The sequence below is a fragment of the Varanus komodoensis genome, unplaced genomic scaffold (genome assembly GCF_004798865.1).
Source record: "Varanus komodoensis strain SLA01 unplaced genomic scaffold, ASM479886v1 scaffold22, whole genome shotgun sequence".
Lineage (NCBI taxonomy): Eukaryota > Metazoa > Chordata > Lepidosauria > Squamata > Varanidae > Varanus > Varanus komodoensis.
The window spans coordinates 16,235,519-16,261,923 of NW_025335606.1; the positions used below are offsets into that span (position 1 = coordinate 16,235,519).

The 26,405-nt window shown below is 44.2% G+C and overlaps 1 protein-coding gene across 1 annotated transcript in view; it reads right to left on the minus strand.

The window, feature by feature from the left end:
- LIFR (LIF receptor subunit alpha) overlaps window positions 1–25,958 on the minus strand; it is a 93,543-nt gene extending 67,585 nt beyond the window's left edge. Inside the window, exon 1 of the mRNA XM_044431097.1 lies at window positions 25,826–25,958. The gene's annotated coding sequence lies outside the window, so the exon portion shown is untranslated. The remainder of the gene's footprint in view (window positions 1–25,825) is intronic.
- Between the last annotated feature and the right edge of the window lie 447 nt (window positions 25,959–26,405).

Consider the following 26,405-nt stretch of genomic DNA (forward strand, 5'->3'; position numbering starts at 1 on the left):
TTATTTACAGCATTTGTAGATCACCCTGTCTCTAAACAGATGTCAGAGCTGTAAGCAACAGAAAGATAAAGCAGATAAAAGCAGCAATACAATGCATCCGTAACAGGATAGCATAATAACTACAGCTGGTTGGCAAGGAAGGCTTCCCTGAGCAAGGGATCTCCAGGAGATGCTGAAAAGCACACAGAGTTGGAGTTTGCCTTATTTCCAGAGGCAGGGAACTCCAAAGAAACGGAGCCATGACATGAGGCAGTCTTCTTCTGGCGGACTCCATTGCACCGTAGGTCCTTGTGGAACCACCAGAGGAATGTTCTTTGATGATCTCAGTGACTAAGCAGGTTGGCAAGGGGACAGGCACTTTTTCAGCTCTCCTTGGCTTTCTGGGGCTTTCCAAGGTTTCTAGGGCTTTGTACACTGGTATCAGATCCTTAAACCTGGCCTGGTAATAAACTGGAACTTGTATTCTTTTTCAGTTCTCATGACAATCCAGAAGTTTAAACCAGTGTTTTTCATACTAGACAACAGAATTAAGAACAGACTTCACGGTAGCAACATGGTTAACACTCCTCAGTGACATATATTTAAGCTAGGGAGAAAAAAGTCTTATCACAATTTGCCACCAACTGCAATGCCCAAATATACTAATTTTTGTCATGTGGTCTTGGGAGCTCAGTTCTCCTGGGCACTGGGCCCGATTGCCAGTCAGCCGATCAGCAATTGGGTCTGCAGCCCCCTAACCAGCTGCGGTTCCCAACCTCCTGTGAGCCCCCTGTGCACTCTCTTTGGGGTTCCACCAGCTAGGACGGGGCTCCCCCGAGCGAGGGCTGTTTGCCCCCGCTGCCCAGTGTGCTCCTGCAGCCTCCTCCCCGAGCCAGTGGCAGATCCTTTCTCACGGCAGGCATTGCCCGCTTCCCGGGTCCCTAAAGGCACCTGCTGCTCATCCATGCCTTTGCCTCCTGGACCGGGCGGCTGCCTCTCCCGCCATGCCCCGGCACCTGCCCTCTGTGTGCCCTCTTCGCCCTCTCCCTCTCCCCACACCATGGCCGCTTCTCCTCCCCAGTCCACTCTCCCGATTGCCCTTTATTCCCCGCGTCTGGCCTCCCTTCCCCGCCTTCTGCCAGCAGTTCCCATTCTGCGAGGAAAACAGCTACCTCCACGTTCCTGTCGCTTCCCATTTCCCACTCCTCGTGCATCGCCTCTCAGCTCCTTTGGAGTCGGGGCCCAGATCTTGTCACTGCTCTCCCCCCTCCAGATGACCCAGGAGGGCAGCAAGTCCCGCTGACCCCTTGCCAGGAATGCACACATGCGTGTGTGTACACACACACACCTTTTTCTGTCCTGGGCAAGTTCTGAAAAGTACACTGGTCAGTATCATTAATTCGGAGCAAAACTGGCTGCGACAGGCAACGATCGGCTAGTGACATCACCAAACCCAATTCTCCCATTGCTATGAAATTTTTGCAGTCTTTAAAAAAGGTTTCTCAATTTATTTTATTTTCTCGTTAAAAAGTCGAATCAATATGGAATGTTGGTTTCTCAGATTCCTGAAAGGATCAGAGCTGACTCCCAGTTAAGGGAATAGAAATATGGACACTTAGTATCGAAACAAGGAATACAAATGCAAGATGACCCAGTCAGAAAGGTCTACAACGTGAAGGAGAAATTCAGTGGAATCATCATCTTATAGAACTGCATGCACATAATAGACATTATTTTATAAGGTAAGTGAAAGCACTGAAGGATGTATCACATTGCACATCCTGTTATTATTGTTAATATAAAAAGCTTCCAAAAATTCCCCTAATTAGAAGTTCATGCCAGACATAGCGCACATTTCTGGGAAACTAAAGCAAATTGCCAATTTGGCTGACAGCAACGATAAAGACACAGAAATGCAAGATTAAATTGTTTTCATTAAAGCAGACCTAGCTGATCCACGAATCTGAGTGTTGTACTTCTTTTTCTTATCACACGAAACCTAACTTGCACTCTCAACTGTCACAACAATGTGTTTCTTGTAATTCATTCAGCAGACTACGTTATTTCAAATAAATCACAGTGTTGAAGAAAAACCTCCTTTGCTGGTTAATTACCCCATCTTTCACAGTATGTCAGCCTTTCAGGCTCAGTGTAAGTGCCTCAGAACAGATCTCCAAGTGGGAGGCATACTAGACCAAGGGTGGAAAACGTTTTTCCATTGAAGGCTGCGTTCTCTTGGGTTAATATTTTTGGAGCTGCAGGCTGGCAGTGAGTGGAGTCAAAGCAGTAGGAGAAGCCATTCATATGCACACACACATACACATCACCAATCCACACACATTCATAATTTGTGGCTTCAGCAAATGGGGCGGCATAGCAGCTTTCTAAATAAATAAATAAATAAATAAATACATACATACATACATACTTATTTATTAGATTTATATCCTGCCTCTTTTCTTGCAACCAACTCAAAGCTGCTTACATTGTTCTCCTCCTCTTCCTCTCAACCTTATCCCCACTACATCCCTGTGAGGTAGATTGGGCAGAGTCTATGACTGACCCAAAGTCACCCAGTTGGCTCCATGGTTGAGCAGGACCTAGAACCCAGATAGCCGAGTTCTCTGAACCACCACACTGGATGCAAAGGGGAAGGTCTTCCACCACCATCACCTTCTGTTCCAAAATCCATTTCAGGCACTGGTCCAGCTCTCTCTTCCCAGCTCCACCTCCTACTGGAGCTTCCTTCTTTTGCTGCCCTGTGGCAGAACTGCTTCCACAGAGAGAACGGGGGAGTGTGTACAGAAGGCTGGCAGTAAAGGGCCCCGTACCTTCCCACCTAGGGTGGTGCCACACTACCTTTCCAAAGGGTGCTCTGCAGCTCTTGCCACATCATACTCCATGGCAGGGTCTTGCACTGGACTCCCAAGATTCCCGACCTAGCTGGTTGGGTTGATTGGAGTTGCAGTCCAAAACATCTGGAAGGCACCAGGCTGGGAAGGCACCAGGCTGGGAAGGCTGGCCTATGGAAAGCCCACAAGCAGCAAGGAAGCACTCGTGGTGTCTACCAATAGCACTCGTGCTGCCTCTGAAACCATGGCCAGGCTTGCTCAATGGAAGAGCCACACACAGTAAGTGACAGTTGTGTGAGAGCCGCAAGTGGACACCTCCAGGAGATTGCAATGGGCGGCAAGCAGCAAGCGAGTGCCTGCAGGCAGCAGCGGAGGAAGTTGCAATAAGCTGTAACTCACAAAATAAACTCAAAAAGCACGTGCCGCTCCCGAGCCTCAGTCTGGCCATGCCTGCTAGATGCCATCATGACTAGAGGCCACTGAAAGCCCTATTTTTCATGAATCTGACTCATCCATTTTTACAGCTGTACAAACTGGTGTGGTGAGCTGAGTTCTCCCTCCCAGCAGTAACACTCTCACCAGTGCTTCTTGCCAAATGTCTTAATTTTACATATAAGTCTCTGAGCATACACAAAGCGAAATGTTGAACCCTCTCTGGCCCTCTTCACCCAAGACTTTGCTTATGAATTCTTCTGTGCCTGTCCCTGGTTGGAGGAGCACTGCAGAACTGGACACACCTTTGCTCCTTCCTCTGAGATCCTAAGTGGGCCACCCTACAACTGTGATGACGGACTATCAGGTTTGTCTCCTCAGGAGGATGGGCTTCTCTCTCCAATAGACTCCCCATCTTTAAATCCCTCCCCTCAGGATGCTGTTGCTTTCCCTGGTTCCCATGGGTGGGTTGACTGGGCCCCTCAGCTGCCCTTGAAATAATCTCTCCCATAGCAGGCACAGGCAGTTATCTAGGGCCTTCTACTGCAGCTGGAACTGGGTCTGTTTCAACACTCATCTCATTATCAGAGCCTGAGCAGTCAGTCCTGCTGGGACAGGCCAACTCCTCTGCACACATCTCATTCTCAGAATCTGAGCTGTCAGTCCATCCAAAATGGTCAGCTTCTCATGCGTGCCCCTGAAGTTTGCCAGAACATGCAAGCACAACATCTGGCTGCCATCACTAGATTTTGATGCAATGAGTTTCACAATCTGACTTTGACCCATGTGACATCTACTCCCTTTTGTCTATCTTAAGTTTCACACCATTCAGCATCATGGCATGACCTCAAGTCCGAATGTGATGAGAGAGCATGAGAAACATCAATTTCCCCATATGAAGTATATTTAATACAACTCATTTTTCTCCCTTACTCATGTTTCTTCTATGCTGAAAAGCCCCAAATTCTCACTCATCCCAGAGGACGTGACATGAAACCATGAACTTAACCTACAGTACACCAGGTGCAGGCCAGACACAAGGAAGAACTTCCTAACTGTCAGAGCAATATGAAAGTGGGACCAAAAGAGGAGGCATCCAAGAGAAAGCTAAACAGCTATCAGGTGGGGGGGGGGGGGTGTAACTGGTGTCCTGCACCAGCAGAGGGTTGGACTTGATGGCCTTCCTGGCCCTTCCAGCCCTATGATTCTATGATTCTATGAAATGTTGTACTTCTTCCTCAAGGGGAGTCATTTTGCTTGTCCTTTTCAGTGCTCTCTCTAGCGCTAAAGTAACCCGATGTGTAACCAGAACTGTACACAATGTTCTAAATGCAGTTACATGATAAATGTATATGAAGGCATTAGGATATTGGCAGTTTTATTTGTGTCTAGCTTTGCCTTTGACAAAAGATGGCATCAGGCATGCAACGCCCCAGGAAACTGTGCTGAGCTTTCTCTTGCTACAGCATCTGGTCCTTCTTCTCTTCCTCTGATCCTTACAACAACCCTGGGATGTAGGTTAGACTTGCTCTCAATGGCTCTCTTAGATGCTTTAACTTTACATAAAACTTAATGGCTGGGAAGCTAGATTTTCCAACCTTGCAGTATACACCAGCATTTAATTTTTTAATGAACTTATGGCCATAGAGGCACACTTAGACAAAGCCAGACAAATGTGTGAACTCGAGAATGTAGCCACCGAAGTAAAAAAGGCCCCTTTGAGTCCTAAAGTTAAGTGAGGTTTAATATTTTACCCAATATTTTCTTGCCTTAGCAATTTCCCCTCTTCGTTCTGTATAACTTCCTTGTACTGAGATAAACTAATCCATCATTGGATTTCTATCTTACACAGAATCGATAAGAGCTAATGCAAGCAATCTGAAGAGATTTGAGTTTTGGTTCCCCAAGGTAGAATAACTAACATGCAAACACAGTTACAGAAACTGGGGTGGAGTCAGACAAGAAGGCCCTCCACCTGAATGGCAGGTTTATTCCAGGGAGGCCCCTGCGTCTGCAGGGCTATTTTCAGCTCTGTTTTTGTGTCTTAGGAACCAAGATGAAAGGAACAAGGATTTGGCAACAGGGCAAAGCCTTTGGTCAACAGACTAAGAACACATGATGCATCTCTTTATCAGACTGGATGGAGCAGTGGTGCAGCAAGGGTAGGACTTTGGGGCTGACGTCCATGGCCCTGCACCCCGGGCTCCAAAATGATGGCCCAGAGAGAAACAGATGATGGGTGCAGACAGCAGCAAATAAGCAAGGCATCACTAACTGGGCCAGTATGCCAGTGCCAGGGCCCACCAGGGATAAGAACATTCTAATAACAATAACTTCGTATTATTGTAGAAACATTTTATAGTCAGGGCATGGCTGGCTGGCAAAGTATGTACACAGCTACATATTCGCACTGTATTCGATCTACTTAAAAATCTGTATTATTCCTTCTGCGACAAAAATGCCATGTCCGTGTTATGCATCAGAGCAGCTGAAGCAAACTCCATTTTATTCCTGTAGTTGTTGTGATATTATGAATTGAATGAATTTAAATGCAAAATGGCATATACTTTAGAAAGAATTTTTTAGAGACTTCGTGTGTCTAGGTTTTGGTCTAATGTATCCTAAGGAGGTAAGAAAGGCCAGGCTTGCTCAGACCAATGGCCCATCCAGTCCTGCACTCTGTTCACACAGTGGCAAACCAGCTGCGCACTGGATCCAAACAAGATGGGTGCAAGACCCCCTCCTGCCCAAGCTCCTCAGCTATTCATACATTAATCACGTAAAAGCAATTATTAAGCATGGAACAGTGACGAACAGGGAGAGAAACCTTAGTTGTGACCTCAGAACTGAAGTAATACAGTATGCCTGCATTAAATCCAACATCTTAAATTATCTAGCTGCAAGCTGGAAAATAAGTACTTTCCAGACAACTTCAAACCATTGTTTCTAGATAGTATGGAAATAACTTGGAGAATGACACTGCATGCCCTATTCCAAGATAGTTAATTGACTGATTCCCAGTTTCAAGATTATTCCATTCCAAAAAACAAACAAAACATATCAGCTGCCTCAGCTAAGAGGCTAATTTCCTTCTGAATAGACAAAAGATTCTGATAAAGCAAAGCCATGTAGGAAGTCCAACACAAGTCCATGAAACATGTTGTTTGGATGGTCAGTGTTAACTCCTCCTAATTATTTCCTGCTCAAAGGCCACAAAAGCTTTCCGAAAGGAACAGCAACAAATGGAACTGCTAGTCCGTGTCAAGCTAAAGTGTCAGTGTGGCAGAAGTCTTTAGCAAACTGTGAAGGAGGTGTCATGAAAGGGCAAAAAATCATTCAGATAGTGAATTTTCATTTTCACTCCCTGTGAAGGGGAGAGGTGCTTATAATGCTGGCCCAGGTGCCAAGTTAATTCAGGTAACCTTGGGTCCTGTGCACCTGAGGGCCAAATGCAGTTTCTGAAAAGCTCTCAGCAGGTTCATTCTTGCGGTGGGTGGAGACCAAATGCCCAGATATTTGTGGCTTAAGCTCTTACAGGCAGAAGTTAATCCTTAGGAGAGGCATTTCAACGCTTTAGAATGCTTGTACAAAAGCTGGGAAGTCAACCCCAAATCAGCAGTCAAGAGAAAAGGTGGGTCCAGGAATCAGGGGCATGGTCATCGGGGGAACCTTGAAAACAGGACTGGGACCCCTGGTGGACCAGTTCTGGCCTACAAGGCCAAGGTCTAGCATCCCTGATTTTGGGAGTCATCCTACATGGCTTCCAAACTCAGGAGATTAGAGGCAAGTGAGGGAGAGAATTGTTGATGGTCCGTTTCAGCTGTCTGTGTCTTTTGACCCTGGCCATGAGAGGAAAGGCTGAGACACTGGCTGGATGCTTTGCAGAATGGTAGTGCCTTGCCTTTCCTCTCTCTTCTTCCAATTTGGCCCAAGACAGTCTTCGGTCTTCAGAGCCACAACTGCTGCAAAAAGCACTCCAGCCAGAAGGAGAGGCCTCCAAGGACAGAGCCCCACCACAACTTCAGAGCATTTTTATGATATCGTATCAGGGACTCTGGCTTTTCTCATGGCTGGCCAGATGTAGGATCACAGCCTCAGGCTGTCACAGGTGTTTGCTGATCGGCTTCAAGCAGCAAATGCCTCTGTACATGTTAATTTGCCATACACTGAAATGAGCTGTGCCACAGGAAGAAGCTGACTTCCAAATTTCCAAGTGTGTTCCACGAATGTGGCTACGCTTCTGAGTTTTCCAAGGAAAAGCAGAATAAAGAACTTCACACAGGCCTCTCATCCAAGCACTGCTTAGCTTCAGCAATGCTCCAGCATATTCCCAAATGATATTCAGTTCTCTTGCTCAAGGGCAGAATCCTCAAGAAAAATGTAATATATGAAGTAGCACACTCTCTTGCTTTCTCTAGTTTAAATGAATGCATTCAATGGCTGTATAAGCATAAAAAGTTACCCAGCATTCTGTTCACATATACTAACTATAAAAGAAACTGCTGTTTCTAAGCTTGACTAATCTAAATAAATCTTAGCCAAACTCTAAAGAAAGTTAGTTTAGAATTGGCAAGCTTGGACAATGTATTATGTTGTCATCTTCTTTTATCGTGGAAACACTACTGAATTAAAATAATCTACTCTGCAGTATACTGGAGGAAATTCAGATACTGTTTTCCTTGTGCACTGGTTTGTATGTGATACTAATCCATGGTTTAATGAGCCATGAACTTGAGAACTAGTGTAGTGTAGTGGTAAAAGTGTTAGACTGGGACTGCAGAGACCTGAGTTATAGTTACCTCGCAACCGTGAAGCTCTCTGGGCAGTTTGGGGCCAATCACTGACTCTCAGCCTACCTCACAGAGCTATTGTGAGGAAAAATTAGAGGAAGGAATCATGTATGTCACTTTAGCTACTTGAAGGAAAACCAGGATTCCTCACAGGGTTCTTGTTGTGAGGATAAGAAGGAGAGGAGGAGGAGGAGAATTATGTAAGCTGTCTTACATAATTGAAAGGAAACAAGGTGGAATATAAATATAATGGAAGTGGAATAACATAAGTGAAACAAATAAAGCATGTGCTCAGGCTCATGTGTTTCCTTGTCCTATCAGTAGAAGAAAACTCACTAGCTTTGTCTGACTCACCTTCATGTAACAGCTGGACCAGGGTTCACAGTATACTCTGAACTCTAAAGACAGTTTGAAAACAACACAGTTTCAAACCTTGTTTTCTGAAAGTGGCTTGTCAAACTGTACTAAGAATTTAGCAACAGCTGTCCTAAGTCAAAGCAATAGTCTATTTATTCCAGTATTCTCTTCTCACAGTAGTGCGCCAGTTACTCTCTTTTTCAATCAACAGGAAGCTGTTTTTCTGTAGACCCCTAAAATACAAATTGGCATAGAAGCTGTTCCATATGCAAAGCCATGCATGCAAACTTTGCTCTTTGCAAAGTTATTTATCTCGTGGAGTTTACCATGCTTACATTTTACTTAAAAACAATTTTATTTTCAGTAGTGCAGCCAAATTATTTTCTTCCATAATCTTTCCACTGCACACTTTTAAGAAAACTATGTTTGGAAGTTTTGTTCTTGGAACTTTGATGATCTCCCGCCCCAAGCGATTACTCTAAATTTTATTTAAACACAAATTTCTTAGCTTCATATTCTGCTGCAAACAGTACTTACACAATGGTAGGACTGCCAACTTTTCTCTTGCCTTGGAAATAATAAATGTTTCAGTTATAATAATATTGTACAGCTGCATTTTAATAAACATGCAACTTACTAGAGTATGCAATGTAATCACTTACTTTAAAGATGCTTCCTATTGTGGGAGTCATAAGAGTGAAACCATTTCTGAAAGATGAGCATATGTGATTATATTATACACTCTAGCAAACTATACATGTGTCATATATATTATTTAGAAGGCAACCATATTTGCAGTTACTGAGGACTTGCAGTTCAGTCTCCATGGCCAAGGCCCATTTCCACTAATTTTCTTACATACTACATGATTCCTCACAGACTAATTCATGTACATTTCAGGCACAAAGAAGTTTCTTTCCTGCAAGAAGGCGAATATATAAATGCAAGTCAATCACATTGAAAGTCCATTGCATTTGCCTTTTTAAGGCATCACAGTCCAGAGCTTTCCAGGCTCTTCTTGTAGCAAATACCATGTCACTATGAGCTAGCTTGCAAATAACATTAAACCATACAGCAGTTTGTTGAAATCTGATTTCACTGTGTCTGAATGCATCCCTGTAAACAAATAATGACTTGTTACCAGCTACAAACCACAAACAGAACCCATGCTTTGTTCCTAGCTTATCAAGTCTATCTTGTTTGCAGTGTGGCTTGGCATTGTGTCTGAACCCACAACCATGGTTTAACTCTGGCTTGCCTGAATTGCTGACCATCCTGATACAGAGTAGCTCAGCAAGCACAGCAGGAAAATGAAACTGCTCTAAAGGAATCCAAGATGGGCCCCAAAATGGAGTCTTTAAAGAGCCACAAGTCCTTTTCCCTGTTGTACTAAGGCAAAAACAAGGAGAAAGGGCTCAAACAGGGCCAAGTGAACTAGTACCTACAACTGCAGCAAGAAGAACTCTTTCACCATTGACTCCAAAGTAAAGAGCCTTGATGATAGTGAGGTACAGCCAAAAAACCCTACATAGAGGGATATGTAGGAGGAGGTAAACAGCTACTTTCGTTCCTCAAAAATCAATGAATTGCACAAGAAGCCTTTGAAAATTGTGACAAGAGTAAGGGAGTTACTTTCCATCTTCAAAGAAGAACTGGACTTTTCTGCTACTTTTAGAAGGTGGAAGTGGAGAATCAAAGTGACAACAGAGGCATCAAATAAAGAAGAACACAACAGCTTAAAATGAAAAGACTTTCACTATCAAGGAACAATGAACCACTGATGCCCAGTTCAGTTGTTCCTCAAAATGTTTGATGTCTGTCCTCCTTCTGAACTTGCTCCACCCTCTGAGATCCTGGGTTCACCAGCCATGGTCTCCATGGTGGACAAGGGAGCAAAATTCTCATGCATTGCTGGCGCATAAAACGTACGGGTCTGAAGGCGAAGCCATGGGCCAGATCCAAAGGCTCCATGTACCACATCCAGACCACAGACCAGCGGTTCTCCAGTCTGCTGTAAATGTTAGCACAGATGAATGACGATGTGCACTAACCAACAAAGGAAGAGACAGTGGAGATGTGCTGCTACAGGTGAACACCCAAGAACCTTCTGAGCCTGCGGCAGTGTTCAGGGTGAGCAGAGCCGCTTAGTCAACCTTAAATGTTCTCTCTGCCAAGAGAAAAGAACATGCCTGTTTCTACTTGCTCCAAGAACCTTTCTTGATTCCTGGAAGGTTGCTTTTTTCTGACTCCCACTCCAGGTGTTATATGCCTCCTCCCCAGGGGGGCATCCACATTTTATACTTCTAATCAATAGACACATGTTAATTATGGTCTAGGGTGATCAATTCTGCCATGTTTAAAGCCCACTCCTTCCAAGACAAGAGCAGGTGAGCATCACTTTTAAGCTTTGTGAGGCACTGAAAATACTAAGCCAACAGTAATTTAGGAGAAAGTATAGATCTAGGCTTTCAGGAATCTGTAGAATACTAGGAAATCAATTTAATTCCAGTAAGTGGCTCTCATTCCTTAATAGGACTTTAAAAACCACTTTCAGCTAACAGGATATTCCATGACCACAATGCCCCGACCACAATAAATTATTTAGATTTAACACAGATACAACAATTTAAATTTCCTGCACTCTACTTATACACTAGTAGTGCCAACATGTCTGAAAACAGGAAACCACTATATTTTAAGGCAATAAACTGATTCTCTATACCATCCTTCATCATTTATACAGGTTCCTTCACACTCTACTTTTTTGGGGGGGGCAGGGTCCTTGATCTGCAGTTGACCAGTGGTAAGTCATCGTGAAGGTACCTGGCACATCTAGGAAGAAAAGAATGTGGGTGGGCGAGAAGAGTCTCTGTTCAAACAACTTGGCAGATTAAGGAACACTTCAGCCTGCCTGGTCTTGAAAGACTATATGGTGATTGCCCTGTTGAAAAGCTGCCTTTTGTAAACTTCTCTACTGAATGCCCAGTTCAGTTGCTGAGGGAGCCACCGCTTGTCTGCATGGGCACAAAGCACTACAGAAGTGAATTAATCTAATAATCACCACAGTTGCAAGTTGAACCGTGCATAAGCTAACAAAACAAAGGAGTAGCAGGAATTCACAAAAATGGTACTTGCCATTCTGCTCCAAAGGACTGTGGCCAAGGAACCCCATTTGAAGCATAGTCAGGAGTATCTCCTTGCCCTTCTTCCAGCTCCAGCTCAGAATTTTGAAGATGTATAACTTACAGCATCAATTGAGAAACTCCAATTAAGGAATTCCAGTTTTAAGGGAAATGCTATGGTGCTGCAATTTTTTCTAGTCTCCTGTTTGGAAGCACTTCAAGCTTCTGATCACATTTCAGAAGTCAAATGCTATTATTTTGCTGTGTCTTTGATCCATCCAGCACATGTGTTTCACGTCCAACTCCCTTGATAATTAGACAAAAGCAGTCTAAGGGAAAACATACCCATAATGTACTGATCTAACAAACTAACTTTTGCCTTTTCTTGGTTACTGATAATATTGCAAATTACATGATTTTCTCCCTTTTTTCACCTAGAAAATAAAATAATTTTAGCTTCAAAATAAAGTTTCATGTTAAAAAACTAGAAGAAAAGAGAAATAGAAAGTTTGTAATAGGCAAAAATGCAGAATTCTTCAAATGAGAAAATTATGTGAATCACACTAAAGGCAAAAACAAGGTAATGTTTAAAGAGAAGTCACAACAAGCATTTTGCCCAAATACAGAATCTGCATGTGACCAATATTCTTTCTCAGACAGAGCTGGTGCAAAGCACAGGTAGGCTCTGGGCTCTAACTCACTGACAGCCAGTGTGGTTTAGTGGTTAAGAGTGTGGGATTGGGACTCAGGTGATCTGGGTTCTAGGCCAGTCACAGTCTCTCAGCTCAACCTACCTCACAGGATGATTATTGTAGGGTTCAGACCCAGGGCAGGAGTAGTAGAATGATGCAAGCTTCTTTCTTTTTTAAAAAAGAAAAAGTTGGGATATAAATCGAATAAATAAATACATGATTCCTTGGAAACCACAGTTTACAGCACCATCAGAATCCTATGTTATAGCAATCCCAGCTGCTAGTAAGAAATCATGTTAATTTGCAAGAGGGGGAGGGAGTCCCTTGCTGGGTGCCAAGACAGAGTACATTGATGCATGATGCTCACCATGCTGCAGCTCTCTGGTCTATTCCATTCCCTACATTTTGGGTAAGATGCCTTTCCTACCTTTTTCTAAATGTTCTGCAAATAGATACAGTTTAATTATAATTTTATATTCTTACACCTCATTAAAGAAGGCTAGAATCAGGTAGCAGAAATACTTAGGAAGACACCATGAACACCAGACAATCTCCACATTTCACAGGTGGTTTGGTGCAAACATGCAGTAAGATTTGGTTTTACCTCACAGTTTAATCCCAGAGTACCCAGGAACATGTAAGCTAGCCTCCACAATTTCCAGTTTTATATCTACAGTCATCAACAGACAAACTTTGACATGGTACACATAAGCCTTTAATTACTGCATATTTTGTTTCAGTAGAGGATTCTTGCTTCCCAAACTTCTTCAATACAGCACTAGGTGGCAATATTTAACGATTCAGGTACAGATTGCTGAAAAGTTGACATTAAAATCAAAATGAAGCCACATCTATTCTAATGGGATCAAATCATTATTTTCATAATTGCAGGCCTGTAAGTATTTTCATTTTTCAAAATACTTGTGATTTTTGCACAAACATTTTCAAGAAAGAAAAAGTGAAAGTAGGGACCCTACATTCAAGAAGAACAGGGATTAGTAAACCAGGTCTAGACGAACCTAATACTTTATATTCAGCACTTCTTTCCAAAGACAGCAGCACATTATTGATTTTTTGTAGCAATTACATGGAAAAAACTCATTTACTATTTCAATAACCTGTGTTGCTTAAGATTTTCTTCAAAGCATTATTTCACACTCACACAATATGTGCTTTAGCATGTAACCCATTGCATACTTAAGTAAAAAAGTTGTACAATTCCTACCATTCCTCAGTTTTATGTTTAAGTATGCTTAGAATTGTAATCTTGGAAGTTTTGTACCTTTGACGATTTACAAAAGTGGTGGGGTTGTTCAAAGTATTTAATCTAATTTTACTTTAGTAAGGTATCTAAACTTGTAGACGCTTAAATCTTTTGGCTACAGAACTTAACACAAAAATTCTATGTTGAGATACAATTAAGACCCATCAGTTATAAATCCAGTGCCAATGTCCTGATCACAAGATGCCTTGACAGAAAAAATACAGCTAATACAATGATAAAAAGATATTACTGTCCTAGTAAATGGAGCTAATCATAAAATGGATGTTTCCTTGTAATACAATAGTTCCATTGTTCTGTAAGTTCAGAAGCTCTGGAAGCACAAGATACCGGTCCAGGGCTTTTCTTATACTTCCTTAATATATAGAAGTCCTCACTCTTCTCTTTGCTGGCATTCTTTAAGATACAGCCATCTTATTATATGCAAAGTTAGAGCATATACCCTAACAAAAATTACAATGATCAATTAGATATTTTCAAAACAGTGGGATAATCAGAAATGGACAAACTTTTCAAAATTTGTTTAGCCTTTCTAAGCTTTTAGGGAACCCTAACAGAAGATATCAGTCCTCCACTTTTGAACCAAAAAATGGAAAGCCTGAAGGGAAATGCCCATCTCAAAGCTTTAATCAGAAAAAGGATATAAAACTTATATTTTTAAAAAAATCAGTAAACTCAACAGGACCAGAAAAAGAAAACCAAAACAGATACAATGGTGCATGTCGACACATATATTCAGCTGTATATGAGTTCATGCCGATTAGCATCATACTGAAGTTTTCCGCAAACATAAACTTCCAAGCTGCAATTCTAAGTAGCAGCTGCTTGTAATTCCAAATAAAAAGGACCCTGATAAAGATACAATACAAATACATTCATCAGCAGTTTAGATTCAGGGCAGTATCAGCAAGAGACTAATTGTATACAGTTATTCCAAACCTGACAGTCATTGTTGACAACAGGAAGAACGTCCTTTAAAAGTGAAGTCTGATTATCTATTACAAAAGAAACACTTTTACAGGATGTGCCAGACAGTTCAATAAGATGAATAATCACTTGCCCATTCCGCTTCAACAGCACTGTAAGCTTTGTGAGTGAAGAAGAGAAAGTCGTGGCTTCCATGGGAACAGCACTGAATGGCCACAGAAACATGTTATTACGGCAGCCCTGTATGCTTTCATATAAAAATTCTAGGCAGCAAAAATGCCAAAGCCCTGGATGGTGAAGGGAAACATTTCCAAGCTCTCCAAGACAAAAGTACTCGTTATGTTGCTCTTTCTATTCCGCAGCTAAAGTCATTTGCAGACCACAGAGGCTGAGTACAACTTTTCACCACAATTACCAAAACTATTCTCAACATCTAATTATATACAAGTTCCCTTTTTGGGCTTTTGTCCTAAAACACCAAGAATAATCTTTCGGAGCATCACTGCTACCAGTCAGTTTTCAAGTTTATTTTACAGGCTGTTGCCTACTGCACTGGAGTTCACCATTCCTCCATTCTCTCCCTGTGCCTCAAAAGTTGTTCTTCCAGCCAGAAGCCATTCACAAGTGTTTGCCCTCCGGCAATGACATCAGTGACTCAGGGAGGCTGTAATTCCATATTAGATATGCCTGGGATTTTGCTGAAAGTTTCTTAAATTTTGAAGAAAGGGACTGAGCTGGTCCTTTAGCTTGCTCCCATGGCCCAGTGACAAGATATATGAAATAGGTGGGCACCTGCAGCACAAATCTGGAGATTAGTACCCAGGACCATAAAATCTTTGTAACTAATTTTTGTAAGGATATGTTGTCAGAATAGTAGAATCATGTAACAGTAGAGCTGGAAAGGTAAGAAGGTCATTGGACTGGACCCCCTGCTCACTGCAGGACTCCAAGGTAAAGCATCCCTAACCAGTGCTATCCAGCTGCATCTTGAATGCTGCTAGCGTGGGAGAGCCCACCATGTCCCTGAGTAATTGGTTCCATTGTTGTATTGCTGTAACAGTCAGGCATTTTTTCCTGATGTTCAGCCGGAATCTGGCTTCCTGCAACATCAGCTCATTATCCCATTTCCTGCACTCTGGGACAACTGAGAATAGATCTTGGTCCTCCTCTGCGTGACTGTCTTTCAAGTATTTATTAAAAGTGTTTCTATCCCTACAAACTTCTCGGGACGGCTTACAATAAATGCTTTCGAGTGCTAGAAAGTGGTGTCATATCTCCCTGTAGGCTCTTCCCAAGGCTAAACATGTCCCATTCTTTCAGTCCCTCCTTACAGGGCTTTGCTTCCAGTCCCTCAATCATCTTTGTTGCCTTCCTCTAAACCCTTTCCAGTTTATTTGCGTCTACTGCAGTGCCCAGGACTGGACCAAGTGCTCAATATGAGGCCTAACCAGTGCTGAGTACAGGGAAAAGCAGTACTTCACAGAATTCAGAAGAGATACCTCTATCAGTGCAGCCCAAAATAGCATTTGCCTTTTTTTTTTTTTTTTGCAGCTGGGATTCATTGCTGACTCCTATTAGGCTTGCCAGCTTCCTTTGACCTAGCATGCTGCCCTTCATTGGATACTTGCTGCCTCTGGGACTAGCAGATAAGGTCAGAAACCCACAATGAACTCAGGCAAAGCTGTGAAACAAATACGGCGGGGCTGCACAGGCCCCCAAACGTAGCTTAAAATGTTTTCAGGTCTGTTCATAACGGCTGCGCTCTCACTGCACACATCCCCACAGCTCCTACAGCACCATTTTATTCTACAACACTGCAGAAGTTCTGCTGATGAGGAACAGCACCATCTGGATGCTGCACAGCCACTTAGATTTACCTGTGTGGGATCAGCGAGCCATCAAAGCGGCACCCTCTTCCAGGTGAGGGTGGCAGAGGCTCTGCATGGGGAGGCAACTGGGTGATACTCTCTGCCTTCCTGCTCTGCACTGACCCAGTCCCATTGCCTGCCCTTCCAACACAAGGCAGGGCGCACCACTCCGTTACCTTGTGTTACCTTTCCCCGTCCATTTCTGCACAACATCATCCATTTCATCTTTGAAGCATCTTTATTGATGGTTAAAGGGTTTCTCCCTAATAAATGTATTTTAAGAAGAGGGAAGATCTGAAGTTTTGGGGAAAAAGGGATATAACAGCAGTAGAAGAGGTACAGTCACCTCCTAACTAGGAGAACAATCCATTTGTTGGAGAAAATATGCATTTGTCCCTTTAAGTCCAGAGTAAGTAACTTGTGGCCCTCATAAATTTTCCTGGGCTACAGCTCCACCATTCTTGCCATTGGTTATACTGCCTAGGCTGATGTAAATTGCAATCCGTCATTTGGCAAGTCACAGTTCCCGCCCCCTCTAACTTTTCTGCTTGTTAAATCAGTGGTTTCTGAACATCTATTTTGTTTTTAGATCACGCCCAGTATGTGTCGCATGAAGTGTCATCTTAGAGGAGCCAAGTTTTCCCTGATCAGAAAGAAAGGAGAATTATTCTTCTAAAAGTCAATGTATGCTCTCCACATTTTTGGTAAGTACTAGCATTAAAAAGCTATCAATAATCTGCAGCCCAATTAGTCACAGCATTTCCCCCCATCTATTAATCTAACCACTTGTTGTTGTCACGCGATGTCAAGTCATTTCCAACTTATGGTGACCCTGAGAATGAATTTCCTCCAAAATGTCCTAACCTTGACAGCCCTGCTCTGCTCTTGCAAACTTCAGCCTGTGGCTTCCTTTATGGAATCAATTCATCTCACAGTTGGCCCTCCTTTTCTTCCTCTGCCCTCAACTTTCCCCAGCATTATTAATCTGACCACTCAGTTGACTAAATAGTGGTATTCCTACTAGAACCTTTTTAAAAAGACTTCTCCAAGTCCTGATCCTGATGCTAGATTTTACACCAAAATAAAAAGCGAGCCGAAACTTGCTTGCCTCGTACTTCCATAATTACACATTTAATACAAGTGGTTATGAAGCACTGTTCTCTTCTTAACTGGCGAGAGAAAACCAGTGCTAGCCCATTCAATTCTGTTCTTTAAATACCAAAGGTAAGTGAAACTGGGCAGAGAATGGCAGGTCTTGGTCCTTAGTTCAAACGCCAAATCATCTATTGTCTCACTTGAACAATAAACTGTAACTCCAGCTGCCACACAGAGACTGCTTTGCAGTGGTCCAATGGCAGTCCCGTAGCAGGCTTTTGTACGTCACCATTAACTAAACACATGCACAATTTTTCTCCATCCCATCACAAAACATCATTCTTCCTTTTCTGATGTGTCTGTTGTGGCACAGAGAAAGCTGCTACAGTCATACTTCACCATGAGTCATTTGCTCTCATGGAGCAACTTAAAAGCAGCCAGTTGCAACCTTAGCACATGTTACCTGCTTCACAAGGAATGCTGAAAGCCTATTAAAAATTCAAGGCCTTTTGGATAATTCATATCCAAAACACTGCACAAAAGGGGCCCTTTCAAATAAACCCTTTCACTAGAGAGCTGAAATACCATTGTGCCTATAAGACTTGATGGACAGGATGTTATCCATACAGGTGGGTAAGAACTTGGTTTCAGTTCAGATTTGATCAACTCCGAATCAGGGCTGCAACCTCTTTTTTCTTATGCTCCTCGGCTTTCCAAGATGGCAGGCAGAACCGTGCAATGCAGCCCTCTCTGTGATTAAAACAGATGTGCCTTTTGCATTTGGCTGCTGCAGATGGAGAGGATTTCATTACAGTCTGTGTCTAAGAAGATTCTTTTGCCAAAATTCTTCACATTTGGGAGAAAGAGAATTTGAGATGTTAGAAATTCAGATGCAAGATACAATTAAACTGATTGGTTCACCATTCCTAATGGTCCATTTAGATCCAGGAAGGCTTCAAGGACTCAGTGCTCCAGATATCTGCCACAGTCCATGCCTGCACATGCCATGCCAATTAGCTCACCCAACTGGCTCTTGGGACGGAATAGCTGGGCAAGTGAATGTGTGGTGACAGCTCATATCACCTTTACCTGTATTAGCCAGCACATGTTCTTAGATCAGCTAGATAAACCCTTCTAATTTGTTTCCCTGTGAGGGCAGTTAGATGGGTGATTATACAAGGCAAGGCCTTTTTTGCACTAGCCCCAAACCTCTTAATTAAATTGCCGCCGGGTGTCTACCAGGCCCCTTCTTTGCCAGCTGTTAGAAGAGTCCTGAAAGCTCACCACTTTATTTTGGTCTATCTCAATCAAGTTTTATCAGACTGGCTTGTAGCTGCAGTTGTGTGTTGTTTTATTTGGGATTTTCTTTTTAGAATGCTTGCACAGTTCTTATCATGACATCAGTTTTTATTATGTGAGGTTTTTTGTTATACAGTGCTGGCGGTGGGGTTCTTGCCCTAAAAGATAGCCAAGATATATTTGTAGTAAGTGGAATAAATACATCAGCCACAGTTCCAGCAGTGGGTAATGGGCCCCACCTGAAACATTCCTATACACTTGAGCAGACACAAGTTGAGGTCTTCACCACAGGTATGAACCCACCTGGTAGCTTTAAGAAAAGCATCTTCTCTCACTCTCTGCTCACAACTCATGCCTCTACAACAGGAGCGATGTCTGAATGAGAAACTAAACAAAATGAAACTCCACTCCCGATTATTCTAAATACAGCTGGTAATTTGGACAAATTTGAACTGTGATGCACCAGCAATGTTGCCCTGCATTTCAGAACTAGGCTAAAGCTCTATGAAGACTTCATAAAGATCACAGGGAGTTAAGTGGAAGAGGACAAACAGCCAAATTGAGGCTAAAGTGTTCTATTCTAGTTTATAATATCCTTTTCTCGGCAAAGCAGGTGTTACAAGGCACCTTACAACCAAAGCAAAACAAAACAAATTTTAAGGTTAAGATACAGTAATAATGCAATAAAAGTTTCTATCAAACCGCATAGATGTTACAAGGAGACAGATTTCAGTGCAACCTTAGAATATGCTTTCTAAGGGCGAAAGATATGCAGTGCTCAGGAGATGGTGGTGGGCTCTCTTTCACTGAATATATTTAAGCAGAAGCTGGATTGCATCTCTCAGGCCATTGATGTTGCAGGATTCCTACATTAAGCAGGGAATGGGACTAGGTGACCTTCAAGGTGCTTCCCAATTCTTAACTTGTGATTCGAGGTCCCATTTAAAAAAAGCTTGCCCATAAAACAGGCATAGGCATACTCTGTCCTATCCACTGGACAGTCTGATGGCTGGGAGAAAGGGTAGCAGGATCATTGTACCATTTAGACAGAAAATGCCAGCATGTTGTATGGCAGTCTATTTGAGTCTTGCTTTGAAATCAGCAGGAAAATGAATGGGTGGGACATGGTCTAAACAGAAAAAAAGAAGTGTGCATTTTGGTCTTCCACATTTTTTCCAATAAGGAGGCACACATAACCCACAAAATAGCAACACACCTTAAGTAGTGTATCTTAGTCACAGAATAATCAGTCTCCTTGTACCAGTGAGCTGGAGAAGGGTTTCCATTTAGTGGCAGAGGATGTAAAAGGTCTCCGGTTCAATTCCGGTCATCTCTGGGTGAGCTAGGAAAACTTTCCTGCTTGAGATGCTGCAGTAGGGTGGCCATGTGTCCACATTACAAAGGACAGTCATATGTCTGAAAGGATGTTTGGTTAGAGAAAACAAGCAAACAAACCAGGAACAAACGTAGAGGTAAACATACCAGTAGCAGACTAAACAAACCACTGGACAATTTTCCCCAGGGAGATTATATTGTTGTATTTCTAACTAGGGTAATTATGTCTAAATGTGTATCTGTTCAAATAAATTAACATATGCAGATTTTATGCAAAGCCCCTACCTCTTTTCTGGCAGTGCCTCAGGGACCATCTTCCCAGACACTGTAGACCATACTGAGTTGGATGGACCTGTGCCTGACTTGGTATAATTTGGTTTTTTATAGCCCTAAAATTAAGGCATTTCACAATATCTTGATGCACATCATTTCCACAGCACAGGTTTGGCTTCTGCTGCAGTCAGAGGATTATGAACTTGTTAAGATTAACATCTCTACTGTTGTTTACTGATAAGCACTGTTACTTCGTTCACAAATACTTTTCCAGCTTGAACTCATAGTCAGACGGTGTTAAAGTGACTGTAGGAAATGTATCAAGGCAGACAGAGTTACCAAACAATTATACTAGCAGCAAGAAACAAGCAGAAATATTGGGTTCACATATGCTTTGGGAAAAGTATTTTCTTAAACACATTTTCTTATTGTTTCACACATTAAAGGAGACTAAACAAACACTATTTTGATAAACAGAGTCATATTAAATGATTAATATGGATTAATTTAATCAATCCAGCCTGTGTTTGTCTCTACAGGCAGATTCAAACAAGGCAGGAGCCCTTGTCAAACATTCACCAAAGAAAGACTAAATGGAAGCATGGAAGCGGCAGGGTCGGCCTGGCTCTTGGGCAGACTGAAGAGTTGCCTCAGGTAGCTGATGCTGGGAGGCAGCAGCCAGATGGAGGAAGAGAAAGCTGTGGACCAAGCAGCTTCTCTAAGTTAACTTGCTGCCTTCAGGAGTGGTGGATGATGCTGTGCTATCAACAGCACTCAAGACAGATTTAGCCGACCAGTCCTGAATCGAAGCAGGGTCCAACTCATTATTCACCTTGGGCAGCCCAGGAGTGAGAGGGGGCATATGCTATCTTTCACCCCTTCACTCCTGACCTCCTCATGTTTCCTGAGAAGATGCAGGAGAACAATGTGAGTGCATACAGGTGAAAGTCCTTACAATGTGCCACATGGCCAGGCATGGCGACCGTCTCCTTGGCGCCCTTTGTAGACCTTCCCTGTCAAGATGGGGTGGCTGAGAATAGAATGGGAGGGCTGGAGCATCAGACCATGGCTAAGTTTACAGTTGACTTCTCTTCAGGGGCCTTGTAGTTGCCGACCAACAGGGAGCACCGGAACCAGACATGCAGGATCATCTCATCGGTGTTTCCCCCCTTGAATTTTGTACTGTACTTCTGCTTAAATTGTAGCTATTGCCACCTAATATACATATACAGCTCTAAATAAGCAAATACAAATTTTACACAGATTGGTGCCATCTGTTTGTGTGTGACACTTAAGGAGCCACTAATCCAAGCTGGGCATCCACAGTCAATCCCTCTTTAGGCTGAGGCCTGAGACGGATAACGGAGGCATGGAAAAATCTCCAAATATTCAGCTCCCAGAGGCACCTGCCCACATGGCCCAGTTGGCAGGAATGCTGGGATATGAAGTCCAAAACATCTGGAGATCTACTTTCTGCCTACCTCTAAAAAACTGGAATGATATCTTTCTGCAGCATTTATACAAGGCAGTCCTATGAGGAGAGGGAATTGTTCAGCATGATTCCAATGCAAATTGTAGCTGCATATATGAACACAGCTTTTGCTTTTCTCTAGTTCAGGTACAAAAGGGATTTAATTTAGCAAATATTCACTTCAAGAGCAACAAACAATAGGAAGCTTTTGATCCAGGTGGTTTCTTACATTGTTGAATAATACAGATTTAATCAGAAAATATTCTACTTGTGTTAACTGAAATGGGACACCCAGCACTATTTTATTTTCACAAAACTTCAGTCAGATGGGGAATCGGGCATCCTCTAAATGTGTGGGAATAGGAAGCGATGTTTTTCCTATCCAAATCAAAGATTCTGCCCACTGCATGGCACAATAAGAACTCCCTACTACCAAAGCAGTACAGAAATTAATATGTGGCTCTGCAGTAATTGTCATTAGAGATCCTAGGTCAATACAAACAAATATGTGCATCCAAACCAGTACGCAGCCAGAATCATATTTCAGTTGTTTGCATAAAATGTCTCTGGCAGTCATGTTACAGTTAGGCTAATTTAAAATATTCATTTTCAACTGTTTCCAGGCAGCTGTACCAGACCTATGGTATCAGTAAGAAAACAAGAAGCAAACTAAATCACCATTTTGTTTCCAGACACAATTCAAAGTCCTGGCTTTCACTTTTAAAACCTCTATACTGGTTTGGGCACAGGGTTTCTCTGGAATTGTTGCATCGCATATGAATCCATCCAGGAATTCCATCCACCTTCTTATATCCCCACCACTGACAGTTAGCTCCCAATTAGTTGATGAGAATTAACTAAGTATTAATTTGCAATTAAGAACGGCTTCCCTCACAAAGATGTATTTGGGCTCCTGAGTATTGTTAAGTGGCACAAGACAGTGTTATTTCTATAGGCATTCTGTAGTTAAGAGCCTTCTATGGTTGTTCTTATCTGCTACATATTGTTCTAATTATGCACATGTTTTCTTGCATTATAAACTTTTCTTTTTGTTGTTAGGCAACTAACTTTAGTTAGTTTGTTGTTGGAAACCATCCTGTGCCTGTCTTGAACGGAAAATTGGTATATAAATGGTATAATTTATCTAAATTAAAGGAAAGTCATACGCATTTTGGCATAAATTATCAAAGAAATCTCTACTGAGCTAATTATTAATACAAGACAGATTTAAAAGATAAGTTATAATGATTCACAGATGTCATTTACTGTCAATCCTACCCTATCTGAAAAACAATGCTCTATTCTCTTTTGTCCATAACTTTCTTTGTATATATCTTCATCATCTCTCTTATGGTTGGGCCATGCCATATACAAACCAGATGAAACAGACTCTTGGATTTCTAAAACTTACAGACAACAGAATTTTAGCAACAGTGGTTCAAGGTTTTATAGCTGAAACAGGAGTTTGATAGTCACAAATATCAATGTTTTAATAAGTGAAATGTATGTGGGGAAAACGTCTTGGGTTTTTTTACATTTGGGTCCATAGAGGGATAATTCAGATGTTGCCCCAACACATTTGGTGGTAGAGACAGGATCAGTGAGGCATTATTTTGTTTTTGGAAGCTGTTTTTGCTTCTCTATTGTATTATTCTTTAACACCTCCTTAGGTCTACTGCATAAATGGGTACATTTTAAAATAAGATGTCCCTTCTCAGTCATTACTTTTAAAATGTGAAGTTAATATTTACACTGACTAGAAGCATATCTACTGTAAAGTTCTCTCTGTTACATTTTGTCCTGCATTCACGTATAGGACACAATGCAAGCTCTAAGGTGCCTTCTGGGAATGGAAAGTAAAGGTTTGGCCACTGAAGAAAAAACACCTTAACAGGTATGCCAGGGCAATTGATTACCTTGCCACAGCAGCATTTTGAGACAAGGAACTTAAAAGCAACATATAGAACGATTTAAAAGTCCTAGGAAGGATTTTTTAAGCTCTTTGCTTCGTGCCAAAAAGGCATTAAGTGAAGTTCCAGGTAAGCCTCCCTAAGGAAATGCAAACTACAAAGCAGTTTATTTCATTTTCTGCTGACTACTTTGATATCACTGGTTTATATCCTGGTATTTAGAGTGGTTTGAATTTTTTTTCCTCACCATTTGTTCCATAACAATTTTAACTTTCTGTTAAGTGGGTCCAAGAACATATTGAAGGACAGCCTGTCAGTCAAATAAAATAAAGGTGAATATACATTCAGTTCTCCAAAAACTTTAACTGTATACGTGGCCTAAGTACAGCACAAGGCATTTTGGATAGGCCAAGAAACGTAGGTGCACCTACGTTTAAGAGCAAGGGCTACTGACTAGAGGGATAGGTTTTCAAAATTTCACCAGCTGTCATGTTTTTAAACCGGTTCACAAAATCACCAGGAAACCACCTTCACAAATCCTGAGACCTGCTGTCAGAGCCCACAAGCCACAGGAAATGACCTTACACCACTTTCACCAGAGGTTTTTCCAGTACCACTTCCACAGGCCTTCTCAAGGAGCAACTAAAAAAAACCTACAACAGAAAAGGAAAGGAAAACACCAGGACAAACATGAATGGATCTGAATCATTTTCGTCTGCCTCATTCTCTCCAATATGTCATACTTCAGCTGCATCCCACAGCTATGGTGACACAAAACACCCCTCCACAATTCCCAGACGTTACAAGAAAGAAAGACCCTAACAGGGATCCACGTTTTACATCCCCAGCACGACCTGACCAGCAAGCCATCACAACAGAAAGCAACAAGGGTGCAATTCTCAATAGCCCGGGAGGGGTTCAGCCGCTTTTACAGCTAGTCTATCCGTCAGTCTATCCACGCAGGTAGCTGGTGAATCGGAAAAGAAATGATCAGAATAGAGCCAGAGCGATTCGGGGATCGGAGAAAAAAGAGGGGGGAGGGAGGGAAACAAACCCCCGCAACGGCGGCAGCTGGCCAAACTACTCCGGAGGGGTTGGCAGGCGCGACGTTGCGGGGCAGCGGAGAATGCGCTCTTGGAAGCGGCCGACGGGGCGCTGCTTCTCCTGTCGCCTCGCCGAGCCTTTGGCTGGGCATCAAGGCACCGAGTTGCTCTGGGAGCCACTTTCTCTTGGCACTGCGAGCGGCCGGGGGCGGGTGGGCGGCAGGAGGAGGCGCCGCCGTTATGGGAAAGGAGGGGAAAGGGCGGACGGACAGTAAAAGTTGAGATGGGGCAGCGGGGCTTTAAGGGAGGAAGGGGCTCGGCGGAGGGAAGGGGGAGACAACGTAAAAAGCGGGGCTCCACGAGCCCAGCGCACCAGCCTTTGGCTAAGAGGGGGATACATGCCAGCGGCGAGGGGCAGGTTGCGGGGCGAGGCGTCCTTTCGGGAGCGAAGGATAAAGCCAGCCCACCAAGGCTGGCGCCCCAAATCTTCCAGAGGCCGCCGCCGCCCGCCGCCCGCTGTCCAGGCACACTTGCGGAAGGAAGGGTAGGGGGCGCTGGGCATCCCCGTGGCACTTCATGCCCCTGGATTAGCTGGCCTTTTACCCACACGCCCTTCCCCTCCAGCTGTCCCCCCCCCCCCCCTCCACCCTTTCTCCCCAGCCCCCCCTTTCCCCCCCCCCCCCCCCCCCCCCCCTCCCCCCCCCCCCCGCTTCAGTCTTTCTGCCCGTCCCCCCATCAATGCCCTCCTCTCCCGCTCTCCCGATGGCGTGCCCACAGACCCGCACGCCGCCACTTTAGCTAAATTAGCATGTGCAAATGCCGTCCCGCGGGGCCTAAGCCCCGGACCCTTTCAGCGCCTCGCGCACAGGCGCCCCCGCGTCCTTTTCCACCGGGCGCAACTTGAACTGGCCGACCTGGAAATCCCAGGCGCAGCTCGGGCGCTCCTCCCCAGCGGGCAGGCGGGCCGGCTGCGGAGCCAACGGTGCCGCGGGGCTGGGGGACACCGCCGTGCCCATCTCTCCGGGGGCCGGCCGCGAAATCCTGCCGTAAACCCCCAGGACGCCGCGCTCCCCTCGGCGTCTCCCCACGCGGTCTCACCTTGTAGGGCGGCTTCTCCCTCGTCCTGCCGGACGCTTCTCCATAGTAACCCGCCCGGTACCAAGCGGGCCGGGCCGGGCCGGGCCGGCCCAGCCCCAGCCCCCGCGCCTTGCCGGGGCCGAGACTGCGCAGCCCCAACAGGAAGCCAGGGAGGGGGCGGCGGCGCGCCTCGGACCGCGAAGGGGCGCGAGAGGCGGGGGCGCGCGGCGCGCTCGGGGGCCCGTCCGAGCCCGGAGAGCGCGGCGGGATGCGGCTCCCGGGAAGCGGCCGCTGGGTCCGGCGAGGCGCGCGTCGGTCCGCCTCCGCCAGGCCTGGCGAGCCCGCGAGGGAAGGCGCAGCTCAGAGAAGCGGCGGCGGCGGCGGCAGCAGCAGCCTATGGAAAAGGTTCGGCTCCTGGCAGCGGCGGCTGCAGGAGGAGGAGCGAGCGAGGAGCGAGCAGCAACCCCTTCTGTGCCGCCGAACGGCGCGCGGTGCCAGGCCGGTCCCCTCGCCCCTTGAGCCGGGGCACCGCGCGCCGCGGCCGCTCACCGCGCAGAGGGGCTTTCGGAGGGGCACCGCAGCTTCTCCCGCTGCAGCCTTA